The sequence below is a fragment of the Microcaecilia unicolor genome, chromosome 10, assembly GCF_901765095.1.
Source record: "Microcaecilia unicolor chromosome 10, aMicUni1.1, whole genome shotgun sequence".
In the NCBI taxonomy this organism is placed as follows: domain Eukaryota; kingdom Metazoa; phylum Chordata; class Amphibia; order Gymnophiona; family Siphonopidae; genus Microcaecilia; species Microcaecilia unicolor.
In genome coordinates, this window is record NC_044040.1 from 159,312,595 (window position 1) to 159,339,092 (window position 26,498).

Here is a 26,498-nt window from a genome sequence, read left to right on the forward strand (position 1 = left end):
TTAACCATTGTTAAAGTTTACATTATCAGGCTCATTTTCAAAGCACTTAGCCTCCCAAAGTTCCATAGAAACCTATGGAACTTAGCCTCCCAAAGTGCTTTGAAAATATGCCTCCATGTTAAACTAGCCATTAAGCCCGTTAAAACGGGCGAGATTTCCAGCTACCCTCCTCGCCGCCGCTCCTGCCCCCCTCCGTGCTGGGCCCCCTGCACTGACCTGACAGCGCCTCTCACCTCGGTGTGAAAGCGCTGCAGGCAGCAGCAGATCGCTCTGCTGCTGCCTGCAGCGCCTCCACACGGAGGTGAGAGGCGCTGTCAGGTCAGTGCAGGGGGCCCAGCACGGAGGGGGGCGGATGGGGTGGAGGGTGGAGGTTGGTGTGCGCGATGTTCGTTTCCAGGCTCCAGCGGCAGCATCCGACAGTCCGACTCCGTTTCCCTCTCTGTTCCGCCCTCTGACATCATCACGTCTTGACACGAGGGCGGGACAGAGATGGAAGTCTCTACTGCGCATTTGCAGGTGAGTCTGTTACTTGCCATTTATATGTTTGATAATGCTGGTGCCAATGTCTTACCATTTCTCTGAACTCGGTGTTCTGAAATTTATTGGATTGATTAGGATGATGTGAATGGCAAATGGGAGGTGCGAGTGCCAATGTTATGCGTACTAATAAAAGGGACCCTTAGTTTTATATTTTCAGAACTCATGCTTTATGTGTGCTGAAAAATAAATACAGAAAAATTAAGTACAGCAGTTTGTGGGAACTTATTCCTAGGTAATTTTGAAAGTGAAAATGCACATATGCTGTTACTGTGACACTTGGTGTGAAGACACAGGTAAAAAAAAAAGCTTTTCATATTTGTGGGTAGATATCAAATGATATCAAATTACCCAATACATATTCAAAGGAACATTCTGAAAAGATGTTTTTTTCATGGTGCTCTGCCTATTTTCAAGTGTGACAATTTAAACATTCTCTTATGGCCTTAAGTTATGTCACATTATGTTTTGTTTCCTCATATCAAAGCAGTATTTTAATTTAAATAAAGAATACATAAGAATTCAGTTTACTTCTCTTCTGATACTTTAAAAACATACAACCTGATATGAAATTATCATGGAGCTTGCCCTTTTAGCCTCATTTCCTCAGATACAAACCTTTCATGCTCTTCTTTTTGAAATGACAAGGAAAAACTCCATTCTGGGTTTATTTTCTTAATTATTTCTGAGATTATAATTGCTACTGCCAATTGATTGACGAGTTCAGAGAAGACAAGCTTAATTTTCATATTGGAAAGCTACAGTGGATCTCCACAGAAGCCTTCACCTTTAATCTGTAGAGCAATGATGGGCTATGTCCTAATTTTAGCAGATATGCCATTGTAAATCTTGACTGTCAAGAAGGAATATTCGGGGGAGTAGAAATGCAGTCAGACGCGTGCATATTTTATTAGGTGTTCTATATTAAGAATTCAGAGACCATTGAAAGACAGCATAATCTGGTTACTTTATGTGATTCTTGCTAATTTTTCACCCTTCTTATCAGTACAGCCCACAAACAATGTGTAAGATCTTTTCTATTGTGTTCACTTCTAGAAGGTTCAAGATGCTTCTCACCTCATTCAGTTTTTCTAGTACATTTATTATCATTTTCTATTCAGTAATGAGGTAATTCTCTAAGAAATCACCTAGTTTTAGGAACAAGAAGGCACACAACTAGCGGTATTCTAGTCACTCTCATGCATAAGTGGCCTCTTCTAGAATTCAGACTAGCGCAGTGGTATTCACTCCCAGTCCTTGGTGTCATGTTGTATAATATTTGAAGACAAAAATGCAGAATTAAAAAAAAAATAATAATCCTGGCTTTAATGGACAGCCAGTGCAGCTTGCAAAATAATGGAGTGACTCTATCAAAATACAATACCTTGGGGACAAGCCTAGCTGATTGATTGATGTATATAATTTCTTCTTATGGGATGATTAGTGTCATGGGTATAATTTGAAAGGATATTAACAACAGTAGATAAAGGCAAAATTGTATATTTATTATTATATTATTTGTAGGACCAAATGATTCTGATTTTCACACACTTTGAAAGTACTGAAAGATAAAGGAATAGGAATTCCATTAGTCAAAAATAAAATTGAAGAGCCAATCAAAATACTGTCATCTTTCAGCACAGATATTGATCCAAGGATTTGGTGACCAGGTTGTCAAAGTAGAAGCTGTTAAGCACTAAAACCATTGGTTAGACATTGGAGACAAGGAATGTTACTTCAACACTTTCAGCTGGTAATTGGTCACCTAAATGTTACCAGTAGGATTACCTCTATTTAGATTTTCAGTTGTAGACCACAGTGAGTTATATTAAGGTACAATAGAATTATGCCAGTGGGTAGATGATTTATTAAAATTCTGATATGCCGTAGCATGAGTAAGGAGAATCTGCTATACCATAAGAATTGGTGAAAAGATGATGGTGGATTTAGTGATATAGTTCACCTTTATGAACACTTAAACGAGAAAGGCTATGGAAGGGCAGCAGATGTCTATAGATCTAGAACATTTTCTAGCCACCTCCAGGAGTATTTCTGTTTCTGCCTGAAGGATAGGTAGTAGGTGGTGAGGAATCTGAATAAATGACAGCAACTGGATCTGACGGAGGACAACATTTTTGAGCTAGCCTCCCTTGTCAAAGCTATGCAGTTATAAGAGAGTGAATTAAGGAAATACAGAAGCAGTGTTTTTGCGTAGGAAATGGCAGCCACTATAAAGAAGCAGATGGCATATTCAAGCAGGGTAATGACTCTTCTCTGCAGGCTTGTTTTGATTTGTTCAAAGTTGAATATGTAGTTTCTGGGATGCAAGAGCATGGAATGAGTTTGTTGATGCATTTTCTCAATTTAAGTGATCTACTTTTAAACATCTGGCTCTGTATGTGTAATCAGGAGTTGAAAGGATGCTTACTCATTTATGTAAGACTAGATTGAGTAGAGTTAGAACTGCTAAAAATATATTTAGTCCAGAGTACATCTAAGACATATAGGTGTAATTAGGTCAGAAATCAGGTAGTTTTTGAAAGAAAGGGCTAAGCAATGGAAGCACATATCTCGGGCATAGGTTTAATGGAATTCCTAGTATCACTGAAAATATGGGGTATCATGAAAGTAATCCAGAGCTAAAATAGCAGTGTGAACTTTGTTTCTATACTAAGGAGTCAGAAGGATACAACCAAGGAAAAAAATTTGGATGGGGGAGAGAAGAACCAGTTTAAAAGTGACGCAGAAGACCAAATAATACCGGACATTTTAAAGGCATTGGAGATACCACAGATTAAATTGAGGGATTATGAGGTCACAATTTTGAGATCAGCTTTACTATTAATGTTTTTCATGCATTTGGATTATATAAAGGGATAGCTAAGGCACCAAAGGATCCTTTTACTAGGCTGAACTTAAAAGTGGCTGGCGCTGCGAATAGCATGTGGTTTTTCCGTGTGCTCCGACCACTCTTTAGCACAGCTCTAAAATAGCCTTTTTTGGTTATTTTTAAACGGCCATTAACATGTGGCTATTACTGCTAGGAACCCTTACCATCACCTATTTAGGAGGTGGTAAGGACTCCCATGCTGCGCCTGCACCAATAGGGTAGCGCGCAGTAATGGCCATACTAGCCAATTACCACAAGGCATGCCTACTCTCTGCTCACTGCACTAGAAAATATTTTCTAGGACTGTACTACAAAATATTTTTAGCGCATGATTAGCATTCGCTTCTGACCAAACTACCACGGGATGCCTCAGCGTGTCCTGTGGTAGTTCCCTTTTACTGCGCAGTAGGCCTGCTGCACCTTAGTAAAAGGGTCCTCAAGTGAGTTGTGAGGTCTGTGTTGGGTGACGTATTAGTCAGAGAAAGCATTTAAGAGAAGAAATTTCCCATGTTACTTGAAAGATATTGTATTGCCCCCAATATCCAAAAATCCAAATGAAGAAGTTTCAAAAATCTGAAATTGTCGACCAGTAGCTTCTATTCAGCTTTCATTCAAGATAATGGAGGGTTTAATTGCTGAACAGCTCTGAAATTTAGAAACACATGACAGTTTGCCTGAATATCAATCTGGGTTTAGGTGAAGATTTAGCACAGAGAAAGTTCTGGGAACACTGGTATCAAATATTAGAGCTTCATGACTAAGTGAAATCAGGTTTTGAAAATATAATTTGATTTAGCATCTGTGTTTTATATAGTTGATCATGAGTTGCTATTGTCAAAGTTGAGTGAAATTGTTATCATTGGAAAAGGTATTTAATTGGCTTGAGGGTTTCTTGTCTTATAGATCTTACAGGGTTAAGATGGCAGGAAAATTGTCAGCAGCCTGTAGGGTTCCACAGGAATCTCAATGTGACCTATACTGCTTAATATTCTAATATGCTCATTGGTTAAGAAGTTAAACAAGCTAGGCTTACAAATATTTTTTTATGCAGATGACATTACTGTTTTGGTGAAACACTCCCAAAATATTGGAATGGTTATGACCTGGATTCAGAGCTATATAGAATTGGTAGAATATTGGGTGTGTCTGTATTTGCTAACATTGAACAAAGATTAGACTAAATTTTTGGTGGTTAGGCATCCTCATCAAGTTACATATTTCCAATATTTAAATATTGATGGGTTGCAGCTTCCTCTGAATCCTCAGTAAGAATCTTGGGTGTCACTCTGGATTGCATTCTATCTTTCGATATTCGTATCAATGATATGATTTAAAAAGTCTTCTTGTGATTAAGATGCTTTAGATTAAAAATTATCTAGAATTTATCAACAATTTTTTAATGTTGACACTTACCAGGCTGCAAAATCATGGAATAGTCTTCCTTTTGAGCTAAGATCAATAACTAATTACTGGTCATTTATTAAACTATTGAAAGCTTTTCTTTTTCATGAATCTTGTAGCTATGTGTATGATTGCATATGATGCATCTCCTAGGAATACCTAGCTTTTTGTTATGTATTTCATAATGACCTTTACAAAGGTATATGTGACACAGAAGAAATGTATTGGTATTAGCTATTCCTGGTGTCTAGTGGTGGGGTAAGAGTGATCCTTGGTTTCTCATGCCACCTCCATGCTACTGCTAGTGATCTACCAGTACCATTTTGATTCTGGCAGTCTGGGAACAGAAGCAACTGGGGATCACTCCTGCCTCTCATTGCTCGACACCAGGGATAGACCCAGTTGTAATATGCGCTAATAAATATTTCTGCAAGGGAACTGCAGAGGATATGCTGGGATTTGGGGGAGGGGTCTGTGGGTCTCTTTGGGAATTGGGGGGGGGGGTTGTCTTTGGGGGTCTTGTGAGGGTTCAGAAGGGTGGACCATAGGATTTATTTTATTTATTTCTTTACAAAGGTTTATACAAAGATGGGAAAAAAGGGATGCTCTGAGAACAGGTGACAGTAGGCTTGTGGTTCAAGGCCAGAGGGATACCAACTCCAGGTGCATTTCTGCTGCAGGTTGAATGTGACAACCTAGTTGATACCAAAAAGCATGAGGTTCATTATTAAAATTAAGAATGACTTGGCCTTAGTGAATGTAATGTAGAGTTTTATAAAGGTTTTAGTTAAGGTTTAAAGCCTAGTAGAAACGCAAAAATGGCTCTTATTTTTGCACAAAATAATTGCCTCAACTTGTAATTTTATGGAAGCATATAGTTTGGAAAGTAGGGGGGAGTCTTCTAAGAGGGGGTTGGGCCAAAGCACAAGGCAAATAGTATGGTGAGTTCATATTATGCCATTATTTGAATCTCGTCAAGATTTTTTTTTTTTTTAAATCAAGGTGCTCTGAGGAGAACTCTCTTGCTGTGGGGATAATTAGAGCTAAACCCAGCAACAGATTAGTCTATTGTGTTTATTATTTGTGTGTTTATTTTATTCAATGAAACCCTCCAAAGATATGTACTATAATGAACCTTTTGCTGTTTATAATTGTGTAATTTGAAATGTGATGAATTCTTTTCTGTGGTGCCTTTGTTAGTCCCTTCTTTGTAATTACTGTTTTTGTTTTTTAGCATTGTTCATCTGTATGCTCATGATTATGTGCTGACTTTTATGTGGATGGATCAATATGTGCACAATTTCTAATTCATGTGTTTGTGGATTTTATGCTAAACTTGCACTAAGGACAAGGAAGCCCAGTTGTATGCCCTGACTAGTCTGTACCCATTTATATGCCCACCTTCAATCTACACACCATCATATTTAGGCATCATCTTATAGAATAGTACATAGCTGGAATAAGGGCATTTACACATGTATGTGTTCTGGTCATTTATGTGCATTGTTGGCATTCTTTATAGAATCATTTTTCTAGGGGTCCTTTTATTAAGGTGCGCCAAAAAATGGCCTGCACTGTTGTAGACTCGTGTATTGGACACGTGCCGGTCCATTTTTCAGTGCACCTGCAAAAAAGGCCTGCATGCAGCAAAATAAAAATTGGCGCTCGCCCATTTTGGGCCTCAGACCTTACCACCACCCATTGACTTAGCGGTAAGGTCTCATGCATTAATCGGGCAGTAATCATCAGCACGTGTACACTGCCAATTACCACCCAATTAGCGCCACACAGTAGAAAATAAAAAATTTTTTCGGATGTGGGTATCGGACACTCAAAAAATGAAATTACTACCAGGGGCTCGTAGTAGCCGGGCAGTAGTTCCAAATTGACACACATTGGACACATGTAGGTGCCTATGCGCCTTAGCAAACGGCTCCCTAGTGACTGAACCAGGTAGGTTGCTATGTATATGGCCTCCTAGTGGTGGTGAAGTTGATGGAATGTTTTGAAATCACTTCATTCAAGCTGCTCCTCCCCTCCTACATAGAGATAAATGATGCACACACACGCTTGCTTGCTTGCTTGCCTGGTTATGCACATAAGTTTCATTGCTGTGAGTGCTTGGGCACCCCCAATATTGAGTGAACGCCTTCACTGTGTCTAGGGACCTGGTGTTTATCAACCAAATCATTGTGAAAAGTTGGTTTCTCTGCCCACACACAGAGAGATTGAAAAGAATTCCAGGAGTTATGCTCTACATGCTTTCTAGACTTGTTGAAAATCTATATTGGCTTGATTGAGGGGGAAGTGTGCATGTATCCCCTCTGTGGTCAAATTGCTTGAGCTTTTTGCGTGCCTCTGCCCTACTCTTATAGCATCATTTACTTACTACAGAAGGATCATAATAACACTTTAGGATTTGTGCATGTCTTTTATATGTCTTGCTCCTGTTAAAGGTACCCAGAAGAAATGGCTTCTCTCCAGCCATTCCTTTTGATGTATAGCCCTTGGAGAATGTTACAGCACTCAAGTTCTAACTCTTGTTTGATAGTATCTGAACAATTTGTTGCAGTTCATTTGGCAGCTTTAAATGAATGTCTGTGACTGTCAGCACTTGCGTTCAAATCATTCCGAAGGAAGGTTGCTCAAGAAATACTGTAATAAGAATGTGTTTCATAGTTTAGGTATATTACTTTAATGTCTTTTCAGAGGAGGCAGTTCTAATGCATCCCTTCTGTTATGGGGCATCAATGTCATAAGTGCCTTCAGTGGATAATCTCAGAGCCCTGTTCCAAATGTTCTTCTAGAAAGTATACCCAGTAAGGAGTACTTGAAGACCCCAGCCAGCTGGATTATTATCTGCTTGACCAGTCATCCGATTGCATTTCAGAATAGTTCATTCTGCCCTTGATTAATAGGTTAGCCAGACAGCACAAGGCTACAGAAACTCATAAAAACTCTGAAGGAAAAATGTATGATTTAATTGCTTGTCAGTGGAGATATGAATCTACTATGAGCATAGCATTACAATAGGAATTTGCTGATACTCTTTATTTTTATAGGAATTTCCTGTATAACATATTTGAAGGCAAATTCACCATTTGTAGGGTGTTTCTTTTCTCTCTTAAACATAAATGAGAGAAAAAAGGGACTATTGAACTATTATGCAGCATTGATAATGATTAGTTTGAAAGGTTTGCAAATTGAATTTGATATAAAAATACCCATGTATTATAGTAATAAAAAGATGAATGTAAAAATATGTAGATGAACAGCACAGTAGTCCAGAACAGATTTTAGTGAAGGAATTTAGTAAATAAGGATAAATTTGAATCTGAAGAACAAAGATCTTTTTAGATGTATGGATGTCTACTGAACCATTGATAATATGTCTTCTATTATGTATCAAGTATTTTGGAGATTTAGGAGACGTTGCATGCTATTCGCACATATAAATCATCATGCACATATAAGTAGCCATTTTATAAAAGGCATATGGGGGCAATTCTATAACTGGGTATTTCCATTTAGGCACACTGATGGCAGGCGGTGAGAGCCTATTCTACAATGCCATCTGGGCACCCAGGTTCCATTATAGAATACTAGCTATATCATTGTGCCTAATATTTAGGCACTTGCAGTTAGACTACCAATAGAGTTGATATTAGTGCATGGATGCACATGTAACCCAGGTCTCGCCCTGCTGGTTCAGGTTAACTCTGGTCCTGACCTGGACCACAGGGAAAACATACTTTTCTCTTTTAAAACTCTATTCTTACTCCACTCAGCTCACCACACATCCAGTCTCCAGTTTCCACCAAGCAAGTGTAGGAGTGGGTCAGTGGTAGGAGTGGGACTAGAGATCTGGGGTGTTGCGAGTTGTTTGTGGGAACATTAAGGGTCACTTCTCTCAGTTCAAGCACCCTCTCACTGCCATGCCAAGGACCACACAGCATTCCATATGTTTATTGAAAATGCAACTTCAGTTCGGTAACTTTGGTAACCAGTTTGATGATGAATCAACTTTAACATATTTACAGTTTCATAGCGTCCTCTGGTGAGATGAAATGATCTGTCTCGCTTCCCTTTTACTTTAGATTCATGCAGTACTTATTTACAGAACCACCTGTCCATTACCCATCCCTTTGTGACATGAATAAATCCTAGGCTGTGACCTCTACTCCATTTTCTCCACATGATAATTTGCAGGCACTGTCTTTTGTCAGCTATCCTCTCCAGGGCTACACTCCAGCCTCTTGGGCAGGCTGTCTCCCATCCCGATCCCACTTCCAGGCTGGTCTCTCCTCTGCCATCTGAAGCTTAACTCCTCTTTCCAGTTGCCATATATGAGGCAGCAGCTACTCCTGCAGTCAGCCTGTATTTGTTTCCTTCACTCTAGGACCTCCCCCCAATTCTCCCAAGGGTCCTGGTGGGGGTACAGGCAACCAAAGACCTTGCATACCTCCTCACCATTTATTTTATTAAATACAAACTCCACCCTTGCTGTCACTCTCCACAGGGATACCACTATCTCTTTGCATCTTATCCCAATACTTCTTCCTTGAGCTGGGCTTCCTCCCACCCAGGGACATCCTGCACTCCTGCCCAGTGGCAGGGACCTCCCTCCAGGGCTCTGGAAAAATCCTTCTGCTCTAGTATTACACACATAACTACAGTACTTCATAAGTGGGAGTCTTGCTTATGTCCTGCCCATACTCTGCCCTTGTGCTCACATCCTCCTTGCATTTATGAGCTATGCCACTTAGATGTGCTGACAGAATAGCACATAGGTGGATTATTGACATATATGTGTGTAAGTGCATGAAAGCATGAAACAGTGTCAATATTCTGTACATTTATATGTGTAATGTCCACATCAATTTAAGCATCCCATTATACAATTGCCCTTCACATACACATATTGCAACATGTAGAAAGTTCAAGGAGGCAAGTTCTGCATATAGTTTGGGTGGTTCTTCAAATTATACACACATTCCATATTTAGAATGGAAATACACAGATACCCAGGAAAATTTCCCTGAGCTTTTAAATGTATTTTGATACACACATAACTGTCCGGTAACTTCTTCTCTGGACCCGGACATTGGAGGAGAGCTTGAAGTGGGATTTTGCTTAACTTTGAGGTGCCAAATACCACCTCGAAATGCAAAGTCATTTTTACATAGTAAATGACGGCAGAAAAAGACCTGCATGGTCCATCCAGTCTGCCCAACAAGACAAACTCATATGTGCTACTTTTTGTGTATACCCTTCTTTGATTTGTACCTGTCCTCTTTAGAACTGAGATCCTTAATAAGCTCTCCATGGACTACTGTTTTACAAATCAAACTACATACACCTCTTAGTAGCAAAATTACCAATAATGCATGAATGTAGATTTGTTTCATTACCTAGATGACAGAGACAAATTTATCTTCTAAGACTGTAGAGAGACCCTTACCTACTAATAGGAAGCCGTTTTCTTAATCTCTTAGAATAGAGTTTGGGTATTAAAAATCACTTTATACACAGTGAAAGTTTGTCTATATTCCTTTGGACAAACAAAACTAATAAATGGCAAAATATTCTCTCTTTGATCCTCCATACTAGACTAGTAACATTGACAGGCTTGGGCAGGGGTTCTTTCAACCCAGTCCTCGGGACACACCAAGCCAGTCTGGTTTTCAGGATACCCACAATGAATATGCATGAGATGGATTTGCATGCACTACCTCCATTGTATCCAAATCTATCTCATGCATATTCATTGTGGATAGCATGAAAACTAGACTGGCTTGGTGTGTCCTGAGGACTGGATTGAAAGAACCTCTGGTCTAGGGTGAGAGACGAGCTGCACCTATTCAGTCATATACAGATACCACTAATTGGCTACATATTTTTAGAACTAAATAACTCCTGTTCTCAGTTTTGCAAGGCTATACTTGCAAGCTGTTGAAATGTAAAACTGACAGTACTATCAATACAAAATGAAAGTACTGGATTTACTTATAAATGGATCAGAGCAATCCCAAACTTTAGTTGCTGGAGAATAAATCCCTTTTTTTTCTAGGGTCATGAGTTAGGTTAGAGTGGAGTGTAACTTAATGGAAATTTAAATTTCTCTCATGCCATATTATGAATTATCTCTAAAGGTCAATCATCATCAAATATCAAAGCTTTTTTGTTGTATCTTGGACTTGTTCTGTACTTTGCACCCTCTCTGTGTTGTTGTATAGGCTAGAAGTTGTACCCACTCCATTGCCTGCTGTTTGATGGAGTACAGCAGTTGCTAGAGGCCCCCCAACAGGGGTAGTACCTGTGTATAAGATTATTCTTGTCAGGAAGTATCTGTATGTAAGTTGATCCCAGGAAGGAGAGACTGTGTGGGGACCTAGGAGGAAGTAGGTTTACCTCAGAGCCAGGGAGACCTTTTCTGCCCTGCTAAGCAAGAACACTATGGGGCTCCACAGAGGTAAAACAAAACCAAAGTCTAAAAAAGAAATAAAAGAAATGCCCGATTACCGTTGAGTAACCCCCTTGAGGAAATACTTTTGAAAGTGGTGAGCGCTGGGAGCAAGCATCCACTGGCACCCGTGTTAGGCTGGCAGTAGTTCCAGGTTGCCACACGAATTGTCTTGGTAAAAGGGCCCTTTATCTGCAGTAAATCACATTTTCAAGGAATGTGAACTTTATTAACATTCCTTCACCGTCCTTGACAATATACAGTGTGCCCTGGAAAAAAAGGCATCCCTTACATAGTTTCAAAATACTTTGCAATTGTTTAAACATTTAAGGGCCCTGCTTACCAAGGTGCACTATCATTTTTAGCACATGCTAAAAATTAGTGTTCGCTAACCGTGTAGATGCCCATAGGATTATTATGCGCATCTACACAGTTAGCACTCTAAAAATACTAACACGCCTCTATCATGGTTTAGTAAAAAGTGCCCTTAGTATGACCTTTGAAAATACATTAATATAATGGTTTTATTTTCTTAGTTGATTCATAATTTGTGTTCAAAGTGTTATCCTTCAACCTTGACACGTTCAAGAAGTCTTTGACATCACTGAGCTGTTGGCTCAATGAACTTTGGGGCTTCATTAATTAAGAGCTCAATGATTTTATGAGCTTGATGCACTTGGAGCTCCATCCTGTTGAAATATGTAATACTCATAAATGTCTCCAATTTCAGGCAGAAGTTTCTGTTGCCATAGGACATTTTTGGATTATTTGGGAAAATATTGGAAGTCCTCTTTGTTTCCCCCGATACTGTGCATTTTGTTTTTCTGTGTGTATATGTTTGATTAAAACCTTTGGAAACATTTGGCAAATGAATGTTTAGAAAAGTTTGTTCATTTTATTGATTTATTTATTTAGCGCATTTGATATATCACTGAGGCTTTCACTTAGGCATACAGCGGTTAACAAGTACAATTTTATATACAGGTACTGTTTTACTTACTGTGGTGTTTTGATTCCAATTTAAATTCGTGACCAAACTATTATTTGGTTCTGCATTTATTTTTACCAGTTAGGTGTGATTTTATTCTGTCAGATGAATTAGCACAGCAAATAAACCTAAGATGCAGATCTTTTTCTGTTGGGAGTGGTGCGTGTCTCTTCATAATAAAAAGCTGGTGGTGCAGCGGCTTCATGTGGCTAAGAGGGTTTTGCATTCACTAGTATGCATTTGGATTGTAGTACACCTTAAAAAAAATTTATTGCATTTAAAATTAATGTAATGTATATTAACCTACAAAATAATGCATGTGTGTGTGTATGGTTTTGTAAGCATTCAAAATGTTTTTCTTAAACTGAATGTTTGAAATAAACTGGAACTATGCTCAAAATAGTATCAATTTCCAAAAACAATCTTTAAAATGAGCCCCACATGTTTTGCCTGTGCATATCCCTAGTGACGAGGTGCATGTGACTGTGTCCTGGAAAAATAACCCAGTGCAGTGTTCAGTATCTGAAGAAATCCTAGTTTCTGATGTAGCTATAATTGGAAAAACTAATTTATTCTTTCTGTAATGACTTAGATAATTACTTATAACCAGACTGGAGGCCCTGCTGGGCTACAACAGTGCTGTGACTTTTGAGAATCCTGATATTGTCTTGACTGTTCCATGTTGTTTCACCTTATCTGTGTTATTTATGTACCCTGATGTGAAGAAATATGATGATTTTCATTTGGCTTGCAAAGTCTGTGAATGCACAATTAACTTTCATCTGGAGTTGATTTAAATACACCAAACACAAGAAAATGTTAAAAAGAAACAGAAATAAACCTCTGGATTATATATATGGCGACCATTTGAAGATGTGCGAGAAAATAAATTGTTTAATACACCATTAACTAGCAATTGATATTTATTGTAGTTAATTGGCAATAATTGAAATGTGTACATCTGTATGCATGCTATTCTATAAGACTGGGTGCCTAAACTCCTAGCGCACCAATCAAAAGGGGTGTGGCTAGGGGAGGGGATTGGGGCAATTCCTAAAAGTTGTGCATTGTTTTACAGAATAGTGCCATTTCCACACCTGAATGCCATAAGGTGGGTGCTGGTATTTATACTAGGTTTCAGCTGCCATAAATAATGACACCCAACTGTGGGCATGGGAATCGGCCCTAAGCGCTATTCTATAAGGGGTGCTTAACCTGGAGCGCCTTTCATAGAACAGCGCGTAGTGCCAATTTTTTCCAGTGCCAATTATTGAGCACCATTTATAGAATTCCCCCTAAAAGTGCAGTTCTACATCGCCCCACAAATCAAGAAATCTTATCATTTAATCTTACCCTAAAATGCCTTTCATTCAGGAAGGTGAGCTGATTCTTACTTCCTAATTTCTCTTGTCTGCATTTGGCAACCAAAAGGTGGAATACACCAGATGCAGCTCCTTGTGACTCTGGGCAAGTCACTTAACCCTCCATTGTCCCAGGTATAAATAAGTACCTGTATATAATATGTAAACCGCTTTGAATGTAGTTGGAAAAACCACAGAAAGGCAGTATATGTCCCATTCCCATCTAAATTAATCATTATTAGCGACTCTTTACCAAAATATTGATAGATACTATCCATAACAGTTGTTAGTAGTGGTTCCACATGTGAGCCCTTTTGGAACTCTCTAGCATGAAAAGCACCCATATGTTCTCAAAACTCACCAGTTTGTCAAACCACTTCTTTTTCTATAATCTTGACTAAAGGTGGTTAGAAATTTGCTTAAAACTTGCATAGTCCTTAGTATTCAACAAGCACTTCTTCAGGACTGGAGTAGCAAGTGATTCTTTTCAAGGTTGTGGTATTCTGGTCTGAAGTAAAGACCACATCAACAAGTCAATTCAAAACTTCATGTGAGCGTTGTTTGAATAATTATAACGGTATAAGATCATCTGGGGAATGAGTAAATATAATACACAATAACTCATGTAATGTCTTCGTCATTATTGGTGCAGTTAAATACGTACCTTCTATTAGATCACATGGAGCTAGGTACAATTCTAATTTTAGTAGATCTTAAATTTTGTGTTCTGCTAACAAAAACTCCACTGTGACTACTGGAACTAGCATTACCTGACCCCTTCTTTTACTAGTTGCATCCTCTCCTAATAATAGTATTTCTAAACATTTTCTTTGGTTTATTAACTACCATGTCAATAGGAGTTTTAAAAAAATACTTTTATAGTCTGTATTGCATTCTATACTCAGTAGTATTATCATGCTAGCATTTTATATCACCTAACAGTCTCTTCCATATCATCAAGCTGATCAATCCATAGACTGGTGGGTTGTGTCCATCTACCAGCAGGTGGAGATAGAGAGCAAACTTTTGCCTCCCTATATGTGGTCATGTGCTGCCGGAAACTCCCCAGTATGTTCTCTATCTCAGCAGGTGGTGGTCACACACAGCAGCAGCTCTGGCTAGGCCTCCAAGCCTAATCCTTAGGTTTTGTTGAGGCCTGGGGTTGAGGGCTCTTTTGAGCAAGTGCAAACCTGGTGGTGCCAGGTCCCTCCTTTTCTCCCCCCTCCCGCTGGCTCCGTTAAAAAAAAAAAAATTTTAAACGTCTTTAAAGGCGTTTATTTCGACGTTTATTTAAACGTTCATTGCAGCTACTCACTGGGACACCAGGTCGTTACAGCTCGGAGCAGCAAGCAGGTAATTTTACCTTTTTATAGCGGGCAGGGGGTTCCCCGATTCTTCTCCTCGTGGCAATGGCGTCGGAGGGCGAGGGCGCAAAGGGTCGCTCCCCGGATCGCTGGAGCGCTTCTAGAGGGGATGCGGGGGTTTTATGGCCTGATTCGCCCTTGATGGGTGACAGTTTAGTGACCGATGAATGTCCCGGTCCTTCCTCCGGCGTGGCGGTTTTTTCCGCCATAAACGCCCATCCCCCGCTCCTCGCCTCCGCCATCTTGGCCGGCCACGCGGCTCGGACGGCTTCTTCGTGGGCCGCCCTTGAGGTTGGAGACATTAATGCCATGAACGCCCTTAATTTGGGCGACGGCACAAAAGCGGCTAAAGTTAAGCGCCGTTCTTCCCGCGCGGCTCCTTCGCGGAGTTTCGCGCCGGACGCCATTTTGGATGCGCAGCATGTCTCTCCCCCGCTATTGCGAGCGCCGGTTGAGAGTGCGTCTAGGGCTGTTGCCCAGGCTGCGGAAGTGCACAGTCTGGGGGGTTTCTCCCCCGAGTTTGTTTTGCTGCTGCATCAGGCTTTCCTCATGCAAAACGCTGCCCCTGCTCCCTCGTCTGGTAAAGAGGTTGAGGTTCCCAGAGGTAACGCCCTCGGGTTGATTCCCAGGCCTTGGAGGACTTTTTCTCCTCCGATGTAGATGAGGGCAGCGTGTCTGAGGTCTCCCAACGGTCCTTTGCGGATTCCTTGGAGGAGATAGATCCCCGCTCGGATGGCGCGGATGACCCCTCTGCAGCGCGGCTTTTTAGCCCAGAGGATTTGCCCAACCTGTTGTTACAGGCCATGGACACTTTGAAGATTTCCTCTCTGGAGGACGTCTCTCCCTCAGCCCCTGTTGGCTCTGCCATTATGCTGGGGACGAAGCGCCCGCCTAGAACCTTCCACGTGCATGATGCCATGCACACCTTAATTTCGGCTCAATGGGATGTCCCGTAAGCGAGCCTTAAAGTGGCTAGGGCTATGTCCCGCCTCTATCCTTTGGCTGTGAGTTAACGTGAGGCCTATCTGTGGCCTACCGTGGATTCTTTAATCACTGCGGTGACTAAGAAAACGGCTTTGCCGGTGGAAGGTGGCATGGCCCTGAAGGACGCCCAAGACAGAAGATTGGAGGCGGCCTTAAGGTCGTCCTTTGAGGCGGCTGCTTTAAGTTTGCAGGCCTCAGTTTGCGGATCCTATGTGGCCAGGGCGTGCCTGACTATGGTGCAGCGGGCTTCCCCCTCGGAACATTCCTTGAGGGCTGATTGGCCGGCCCTGGAATCGGGCTTAGCCTATTTGGCAGTCTTGCTGTATGATGTCTTGAGGGCCTCAGCTAAAGGCATGGCTCAGACAATCTCTGCGCGGCGGTGGCTTTGGCTGAAACATTGGTCTGCTGACCACGCCTCTAAATCCCGCCTGGCTGGATTGCCTTTTAAAGGCAAGCTGCTCTTTGGGGTCGAGCTGGACAAAATCGTGACCGATCTCTGCACGTCTAAGGGCAAGAAATTACCAGAGGTCAGGGCTCGGGCTAGTACTCGTCCCGGTACCTTCAGAGGACGGTTGCAGGAAGCCCGTCGGTACCGCCCGGGCAAGTCGGGCTCCTCTGCCCCTTCTTCCTTCAAGAGGAATTTCTCCCCCAAGCAGCATTCCTTTCGCAGAGACCGCCGTCCCGGAGGTGCTCCCTCCGGTCCTCCCCCAGGGTCTCGTACCCAATGACGGGGCCTTGGTCCACGCCCCAGTGCAGATTGGAGGACAGCTGTCCTCGTTTCTGGGCGAGTGGACCACAATAACTTCAGACGCGTGGGTGCTGGAAGTCATCAGAGACGGCTACAAGCTAGAGTTCTGCCGACCCTTAAAAGACGGGTTCGTACTCTCTCCCTGCAAGTCTCCGGTCAAAGCTGTGGCAGTGCAGCAGACCTTGGACAATCTGATCCGCCTGGGCGCGGTCGTTCCGGTGCCAGAAAGTCAGCTTGGCAAGGGACGTTACTCCATTTACTTTGTGGTACCAAAGAAAGGAGGTTCTGTCCGGCCTATCCTCGACCTCAAAGGGGTCAATCGGGCCTTGAAAGTGCGGCACTTTCGCATGGAGACTCTCCGCTCTGTTATAGCGGCAGTGAAGGCAGGAGAGTTCCTGGCATCCTTCGACATCAAGGAAGCGTACCTGCATATTCCCATCTGGCCTCCTCATCAACGCTTTCTGCGTTTTGCAGTCCTGGGACGACACTTCCAGTTCAGAGCCCTCCCATGCGGGTTGGCTACTGCTCCGCGGACCTTTTCCAAAGTAATGGTGGTCATCGCGGCCTTCCTACGAAAGGAAGGGGTACAAGTCCATCCTTATCTGGACGACTGGTTGATCCGAGCCCCCTCTTATGCAGAGTGCGGCAAAGCTGTGAACCAGGTAGTTGCTCTTTTGAGCTCCCTGGGATGGATCATCAACTGGGAGAAGAGCCAGCTGCACCCGACTCAGTCCCTGGAGTACCTGGGAGTTCGATTCGACACCCAAGTGGGCAGAGTGTTCCTGCCAGACAAGCGGATTGTCAAACTTCAGGCTCAAGTGGACCAGTTCCTAGTAGCCTCTCCTCCTCGGACTTGGGACTATGTGCAGCTGTTGGGCTCTATGACGGCCACGATGGAAGTAGTGCCCTGGTCCAGGGCTCATATGAGACCACTTCAACAATCTTTGCTGCGGCGCTGGACTCCGATGTCGGAGGATTATGTTGTGCGCCTTCCCTTGGACCCAGCAGTGCGCAAGGCGCTGAGCTGGTGGATGCAGACAGACAAGTTGTCTGCGGGAATGCCTCTGGTGACCCCAGAGTGGATTGTCGTCACGACGGACGCCTCTTTGTCGGGCTGGGGAGCCCACTGCTTGGGAAGGACAGCGCAGGGGCTCTGGTCTCCTGCAGAGGCAAAGTGGTCTATCAACCTCCTGGAACTCAGAGCCATTCGGTTGGCGCTTTTGGAGTTCATCCCGGTACTGGTGTTGAAGCCTGTACGGGTCCTGTCAGACAATGCCACGGCTGTGGCCTATGTCAACCGCCAGGGAGGTACCAAGAGCGCCCCTCTAGCCAAGGAGGCTATGAATCTTTGCCAGTGGGCGGAAGCGAACCTGGAGCAGCTTTCAGCGGCCCACATTGCCGGAGTCATGAATGTCAAGGCGGTCTTTCTCAGTCGCCATACCTTGGAGCCCGGAGAGTGGCAACTATCTGCTCAGGCGTTCTTGGACATCGCGGAGCGCTGGGGCCAGCCGAGCCTAGATCTGATGGCGTCATCGGCCAGTTGCCAAGTGCCGCGCTTTTTCAGCAGAGGACGGGACCCTCGATCCCTGGGAGTAGATGCTCTTCTCCAACAGTGGCCGACACAAGAGCTCCTCTATATGTTCCCGCCCTGGCCCACGTTGGGCAGGGTGCTAGACCGGATGGCAAAGCATCCCGGCAGGGTAATCCTGGTGGGTCCGGATTGGCCCAGACGTCCCTGGTATGCGGACTTGATCAGGCTCTCAGTCGACGATCCTCTGCGACTGCCTCTGGAGCAGGGCCTGTTACATCAGGGTCCCGTGGTGATGGAGGATCCCTCCCCCTTTGGTCTTACGGCCTGGCTATTGAGCGGCAGCGTCTGAGAAAGAAGGGCTTCTCAGACAAGGTCATCGCCACTATGCTGAGAGCGAGGAAGCGCTCTACTTCTACTGCTTACGCCAGGGTTTGGCGTACCTTTGCAGCGTGGTGTGAAGCAGGCTCACTTTCTCCCTTCACTGCTCCAATTTCTTCAGTGTTGGCGTTCCTGCAAGAAGGTCTGGAGAAAGGCCTGTCGCTCAGTTCCCTTAAAGTCCAGGTAGCGGCTCTGACTTGCTTCAGGGGCCGCCTGAAGGGTGTTTCCCTGGCTTCTCAGCCAGATGTGGTGCGCTTTCTCAAGGGAGTTAATCACCTGCGCCCTCCTCTGCACTCAGTGGTGCCTGCGTGGAATCTCAACCTGGTGCTAAGAGCATTGCAGAAGCCGCCTTTTGAACCCTTGTCAAGGGCATCTCTGAAAGACCCGATGTGGAAAGCAGTCTTTTGGTGGCTATCTCTTCAGCCAGAAGAGTTTCCGAGCTCCAGGCGCTCTCATGTCGAGAGCCTTTTCTGCAGTTCACTGAGGCAGGAGTGACTATTCGCACAGTGCCTTCCTTTCTGCCCAAGATTGTTTCTCGCTTCCATGTGAATCAGCAGCTCTGTCTCCCTTCCTTTCGTAGGGAGGACTTCCCAGAGGAGTACTCTGCTCTTAAATATCTGGATGTGAGGCGAGTCATCATCAGATACTTGGAAGTGACCAATGATTTCCGGAAATCGGATCATCTGTTTGTCCTGTTTGCAGGTCCTCGTAAGGGTCTGCAGGCTGCTAAGCCTACAGTGGCAAGATGGGTCAAGGAAGCCATTGCAGCGGCTTATGTGGCCGCAAGGAAGGTGCCGCCTATCCAGCTGAAGGCTCACTCCACGAGAGCTCAGGCGGCCTCGATGGCAGAGGCCGGATCCGTCTCCTTGGAAGAGATATGCAAGGCGGCAACTTGGGCTTCGGCTCATACATTCTCCAAGCATTACCGTTTGGCGGTGGCTGCACGGGTGGAGGCCCGGTTTGGAGCTTCAGTGTTGAGGTCAGGGATTTCAATGTCCCGCCCTGGGTGAGTACTGCTTCGGTACATCCCACCAGTCTATGGATTGATCAGCTTGATGATATGGAAGGTAAAATTATGTATAATCATACCTGATAATTTTCTTTCCATTAATCATAGCTGATCAATCCATAGCCCCTCCCAGATATCTGTACTGTTTTTATTCTGGTTGCATTTCAGGTTCAAGTTTAGTCTTCAGTTACTTCAGAAAGACTTTGTGTTCAAGTTTTTTCACTTGGATTCTTCAAGAGTTGAGACGAGTTTGTGTTACAGTGAGCTGCTGCATTCCTCTCCCCCCCGTTTTACGGGGCTGGATTGAGACATAAATTCTGCCGGCACTCCCTCCCGCTTCGTGCGGCTGTAGGGCAGCTTTGTACCCCTCCCGCTTCGGCGGTGTTAGGGTCAGTCAGCTCCTCCCGCGGTTGCGGTTGCAGGATAAGCCAGATCCCCCCGCATCGGCGGGTGTGGTGTCCCTCCCCCGCTCCGCGGGGATGAGCTGGACGGATTCCCCTCCCCCACTTGTGTGGGGATGAGCTGGGTTAATTCCCCTCCCCCGTTTCGGCGGTGGTGAGCTGGGCAGAGTGTCCCTTCGTGGGTGTAATTCTCTAAGTGCTGAGTCCTGCGGATGGAGCTTTGATATCGACATACTGAGGAGTTTCCGGCAGCACATGACCACATATAGGGAGGCAAAAGTTTGCTCTCTATCTCCACCTGCTGGTAGATGGACACAACCCACCAGTCTATGGATTGATCAGCTATGATTAATGGAAAGAAAATTATCAGGTATGATTATACATAATTTTACCTTAATCTAGTGCTGTTCCATTTGGCATCACTGATGTTTAAGAGCCATGACATCAGCTGTGAACCATTTTTGGCTCAATTGAGGTTTAGGCTATAAAAAGAAAAAGCTAGCAGTTGGAATGAAATGTCCTGAATGTGTCAACTGATTTTGGAATTTGTGAGGATATTATCATGATTAGAAACTCAGAACCTCCTAAATTCAGATGATTAAATCTGACCTATTGTATGCATTGTCGGATCTCAGTATGAGTGACAAATCTACATGAGGACAAGTATGTTCTTGAACTTTCTGTGTTAATTTGCATGTGTGAATTGCATAAATGTTTCAGTGTTGTCAAGAGGAAACCTTACTAACAGAAATCACTCATTAGGTGGGGGTAACTGTATAAAGTTCACTGGCGTCCTTTAAAAACCGTGCTAAACTTGAAACTTCTCTGCTCTTGTATTTATATCTAGGTTCAAAGTCCTGGCACAATATGTGACAAGTTGGCTTATACAATATAACCCTGTTTGGTCTCTGAGATTATCAAGAAAGGAGCTATTTCAGTTTTCTCCTTTTCTATGATCCGTTTGTCTTCTACCAGGAACAGTGCTTTAAGTTAATTAGGCTCAAGATCTGCAAGAAGACAATAATTTAAACTTTCACAAGAGACTGAAGTCATGGTTCTTGAGCAGTACTGTTGGGTACCAATGTTAAATAGAGGAGGGAATAATGTTATTAATATATTATGTTATGTCTGTGTGCACAGTGCTTAGATGATGTAATAGATAGTAAATTAAGAAAATAAACAGAACCACAAAGTTGTCCTGGGGAGAAGGAGCAGCTTTCTAGTTTGAATAAAAACCTGCTTTTTCTCTGTTTGAGGACAGTGTGCTTCCTCAATCAAGAAAAGCAGGGCTATGGTGTAAGTGACGTTTTGTTTGACTTAGATAGACAGACTTTAATTTTGCTGGCACCTTATTACAAGAATTCCTGGTTTCTAGTTAATGTTGTTAGATGCTACCTCAGAAGAATAACTCAAACTCCTTGTCAACAGCACTTCAAAGTGGACCGTGCAGTGTATATTTAAAATGTTTTTTTAGTGTGCATGTTTTTCTCCTGGAGTTTCTTCTGTTACAGTCTGTGGAAGAGATCAACAATATATGTCGGCGTTCTGGGCTTTCAACTTACCTAGAAGAATCAGTATGTTGTTTTTATTTTTTGTTACATTTGTACCCCGCGCTTTCCCACTCATGGCAGGCTCAATACGGCTTACATATACAGGTACTTATTTGTACCTGGGGCAATGGAGGGTTAAGTGACTTGCCCAGAGTCACAAGGAGCTGCCTGTGCCTGAAGTGGGAATCGAACTCAGTTCCCCAGGACCAGAGTCCACCACCCTAACCACTAGGCCACTCCAGTAAAACTGAAATACCTTCGACCTGAGGCCAGTTAACGTTTTAGATAAGGCAATTGTAGAAGAGATTTCCTTAGGTAAAACAATTCATTAACTGTGGAAATCTGCATAAGTTAGTAGGTGCAAATTTGTGTGAGTAAACTTCCCAGGATGATTGCCGAAGTGAAAATCCAGCAAAGTCCACAGAGTGAAAACCAGGGTGCGTGCTTTTCACCCAAAGTGTGGTTATAAAGGTACCCCCTACGTTTCTTGTTCTTCACTATTGTGCTTTTTGGAGCCTGTTTACTAAACTGCATTAACTATTTAAAACAGGAACTACTTTACATTGATGTGGGCCCATGTTAACAGAACAATATGCTAATTTCTGCGTTAAAGATCAAATGGAGAAAATTTCACTTTGGGGAATGGTTAACATCTTACATTTAGCACAGAAATTATTACTGTATGTTAACTATTAATGCAGATGTAGCTAACTACATTGAACATTACCCCCCTAATTCTATAAAATTGGGCTCCCAACTTTATGCATGGAGGGGCATTTTTGAAAGGGAATCCAAGGGAGAACTGGGTATCCTGCTCATAATATCCAAAACAAGAATATCCATCTTGCAACCATTTTCAAAGAGGAAAAACATTGGGGTTTCCTCTTTGAAACCATGTGAGGTAAGAATGTCCAAATTGAACAGACACTTTCCAAAATGAAACATCCAAATTATGATTGCCAAAAAAAAATCAGGGGCAAGGATGTCACACAGACATCCCAGTAGAGTAGAGGAGCAGCCTTACTGGTCTGTGCGGTGGACTTTAATCCAGGGCACCCAGGTTCATATTCCACTGTAACTCTGCTATTTTAAATGGTGAGCCCTCCAGAGACAGGGAAATACCTATTGTACCTGAATGTGCATCTCCTCTATATCTCTCGGGTTGCAGGTGTCTTTAATATTTAAGTATAGCAGGTATATCTCTGTTTCTGGAGGACTCGCAAATTAAAGGTTTAAAAAAAGAGTTCTGAAGTAGGAATTAAACCTGGGTCACCTGGTGTACAGTCCACTGCTCTGACCACTAGGCTAATTTTCTGATCTGCTTGCTGCTGTGTTCAGAATGCCCACAATACCTGAGGATGTCAGGGATCCTAGTGTCGCTTTCAGGTGTCGCTTTCAGGGGGGGGGGGGGCAGTAACCATAAGGGGATTAAGGAGGGGTCATGCCTTAATCCCTCCAGTGTTCAACTCCTCCACCAGGGTACCTTTTTATTCCTTGGACATGATCAAAACAGGTCTAATTTAGGACACTCTTCTTTTTTGACTTGGATGTTACTTCCTGTTTGATTATTGCTGTTGGATGTCCTAACTTTGGGCTGTCCCTAGTCCTGCCCTAAACATGCCTACAACATACCTCCTTGAATGAACTGCAGTGTAGGGGACATCCAAATTCTGCCTTTTGAAATGGTGACTGAGACATCCATCTGCTTTGAATTTATAGAGTAAGGTTAATTGGAGTTAGCATCCAATTATTGGCTTAAATTGGCATTAATTGGCACCAATTAGTTCTTCACACAACTGACCTTTGTCATGCGCAATTTGTCACATGCCACTTTTAGGGAATGTGGCTATGGGAGGGGCATGGGCAGGCCAGGTGCATGTCTTGGAGTTACATGTGCAGGTTATAGAATACAAGGGGGTTACATGATTAGCTGCCATCAGTTAGGCACAAGCACTTACACTAGCCTTTGATGTGGCTTATTGCTTGTGCCTAAGTTTGGGTGCAAAACTGAAACGTTACACTAATATTCTATAAATAGGATTTGTGCTCAGCATGCATCATCTTGGCATTCACATTTCAGTGCTATTTATGTTGCTGTTCAGTTAAAGTATAGCAGCATTTCCTCTGTGTTACTTGCATGAGGACCTTCCCAAAATGGTGGAAACACCATCAATGGTTAATATGGAGGTTCTGCAGTTGCCGCTAGTTAATTATGGCAATTTCCATGCAGTAACTACAAAGCTTTGCTACACTTTTGTAAACAGTGGTCTCAACCTTGATGATAAAAATACACACACACACACACACACCATACAGCTGGCAGCAAAGAGCATTTTTTTTTTCTCCTCCGCCAGCGCTAAAACCAGATATTCAGTGCCAGGCCCTGTCTGGGCTGCGGCATTGAATATCCATTTTTTAAGTCAGCTAACGCATGACCAGTTTAGTTAATATTCAGACTTAACTTGCCATGGGTTAGTGGATAAAGATAGGACAGCTATTTATGCGGTCCTATTTATCTGCTAAACCTGGCCGGTTACATCTGAATATCGGGATGTAAGGAAATGGGATTTGATATACTGCCCTTCTGTGGTTTTTGAAACTACATTCAAAGTGGTTTACATAGAGGGGCATAATCGAACATTGCTGGCAAAATAGATCGCTGGCGATCTATTTTGGCGGTGGCGCAACAGCTGGCCGGAACCGTATTATCGAAAAAGATGGCCGGCTATCTTTTCTTTCGATAATAACGGTTTAGCCCGGCCAAATGCCAGGGTTCGCTGGGTTTGAGATGGCCCGTTTTGTTTTTCAGCGATAATAATGGAAAAAAATGCCGGCCATCTCAAACCCGGCGAAATCCAAGGCATTTGGTCATGGGAGGAGCCAGCATTTGTAGTGCACTGGTCCCCCTGACATGCCAGGACACCAACCAGGCACCCTAGGGGGCACTTCTAAAAATGTAAAAAAAATACACAAATAGCTCCTAGGTGCATAGCTCCCTTACCTTGGGTGCTGACCTCCCCAAATCCCCCCCAAACCCACTCCCCACAACTCTACACCATTACCATAGCCCTTATAGGTGAAGGGGGGCACCTACATGTGAGTACAGTGGATTTTTTTTTTTGGGGGGGGGGTTGGAGGGCTCAACACTTAGCATCACAAGTGTAACAGGTAGGGGGGGGGGGAATGGACCTGGGTCTGCCTGCCTGAAGTGCACTGCACCCATTAAAAACTGCTCCAGGGACTTGCATACTGCTGTCAGGGAGCTGGGTATGACATTTGAGGCTGGCATACAGAGTGGCAAAAAAGGTTTTTATTTTTTTAGTGTGGGAGGGGGTTGGTGACCTCTGGAGAAGTACGGGGAGGTCATCCCCCATTCCCTCCGGTGGTCATCTGGTCAATTGGGGAACCTTTTTGAGGCTTGGTCATGAAAATAAAAGGACCAAGTTAACCCGACGAAATACTGCTTAAACGCTGCTTTTTTTTCCATTATCCGCGAAAGCCGGTCATCTGGTTGCCACGCCCATGCCCGCCCATGTCCCACCTTCACTACACCGCCAACACACCCCCTTGAACTTTAGCCGGCGCGGCGACGGGAAAGTGGCGATGGTGTCAAAAAAGCTGCTTTCGATTATACCAATTTCGCCGCTTTTGAGAGATCGCCGACTATCTCCCGATTTATGTCGGAAGATGGCCGGCAATCACTTTCGAAAATAAGCTTGATAGTATATACAGGTACTTATTTGTACCTGGGGCAATGGAGGGTTAGGTGACTTGTCCAGAGTCACAAGAGGCTACAGTGGGAATCAAACCCAGTTCCCAGGACCAAAGTCTGCTGCACTAACTACTAGGCTACTCCTCCACTCTGTCCCCAGTATTCCCCTGACATAGCTGGTTTGAACTTTGGTGCTAACCACTCATTTTCAGCTGCACTAAATGGTTAAATGCTGCTGAAAATGAGCAGATAGCCATGAACAAACAAGCTAACTTTTTGGCAGCCATTCCCAGCTGGTTAATCGGCTTTGAATATTGACTGGAACATGTTAAAGCAAAATCTAGTTGCATCATGACTGAATACTTGCTTAAAAAGCAAGTAGACTCGGGATGTTTTCAGTTTGTTTTATTAAGCACATTGTCTCCATGATAAAATAATCTGTCATTTACTTTTTTTTCTGGTTGTTGTCTTTTTATGTGTTCATGGAACGTTCACACATGTAATCCCAAAATCAAAATTTTTAAATTTGATTGTTGTTCTTCCCATAAGCAGTTGCTCTAGAACAAAGGATGCATGTGTTAGTTACATACCATTCGTTGTTATATTGCATCATATTTGTAGGTTTGATGCAGCTAGGGGTTAAAATTCCCCTGAGTTTGATGTAACTTCATTAGTAGCAAATAAAAACCCTGGTGTTCAATTTCTGTTATAAGAACTAATTAAGAAGCGGTCTCTCTTGTTTTGGTCGTACTCTATGCTGTGCTCAAATGCCATTTGTTTGCTAGATAGTATTACACAATGCTATCTTATCAAATTACTAGAGCTTTCTAAAACCTACGTTACTAATGCTTAACCTAATTGAAGATTTTTGTTATCTAGTAGAGTATTGAGTCATGTGGAGCACAATTTTATATAGATTGAAATTGAGATGTCTAGGTTGGGACATTTTCAATTTATTTTCTGCCTTTTATAAAATATCAAAAAGCACCCCATGTGCTAAAAAAATTAAAAATATTTAATCATTTTTTAATTAATAAAATTTAGTATAATTGTTATATAAGATGCTCATACCATATAAGACTACCAAATAGACAAGAGTTAATAAACTGATTGTCTTAACCAAGTACAATAATTGCACCTCAGAATAAATTTATAATTTTAACAGTCCATAAATATATCGA

The 26,498-nt window shown here is 42.9% G+C and overlaps 1 protein-coding gene across 1 annotated transcript in view; it reads left to right on the forward strand.

The window, feature by feature from the left end:
• Positions 1-26,498, forward strand: part of CLSTN2 (calsyntenin 2) — a 1,123,462-nt gene that overhangs the window by 345,029 nt on the left and 751,935 nt on the right. The window lies entirely within an intron of this gene.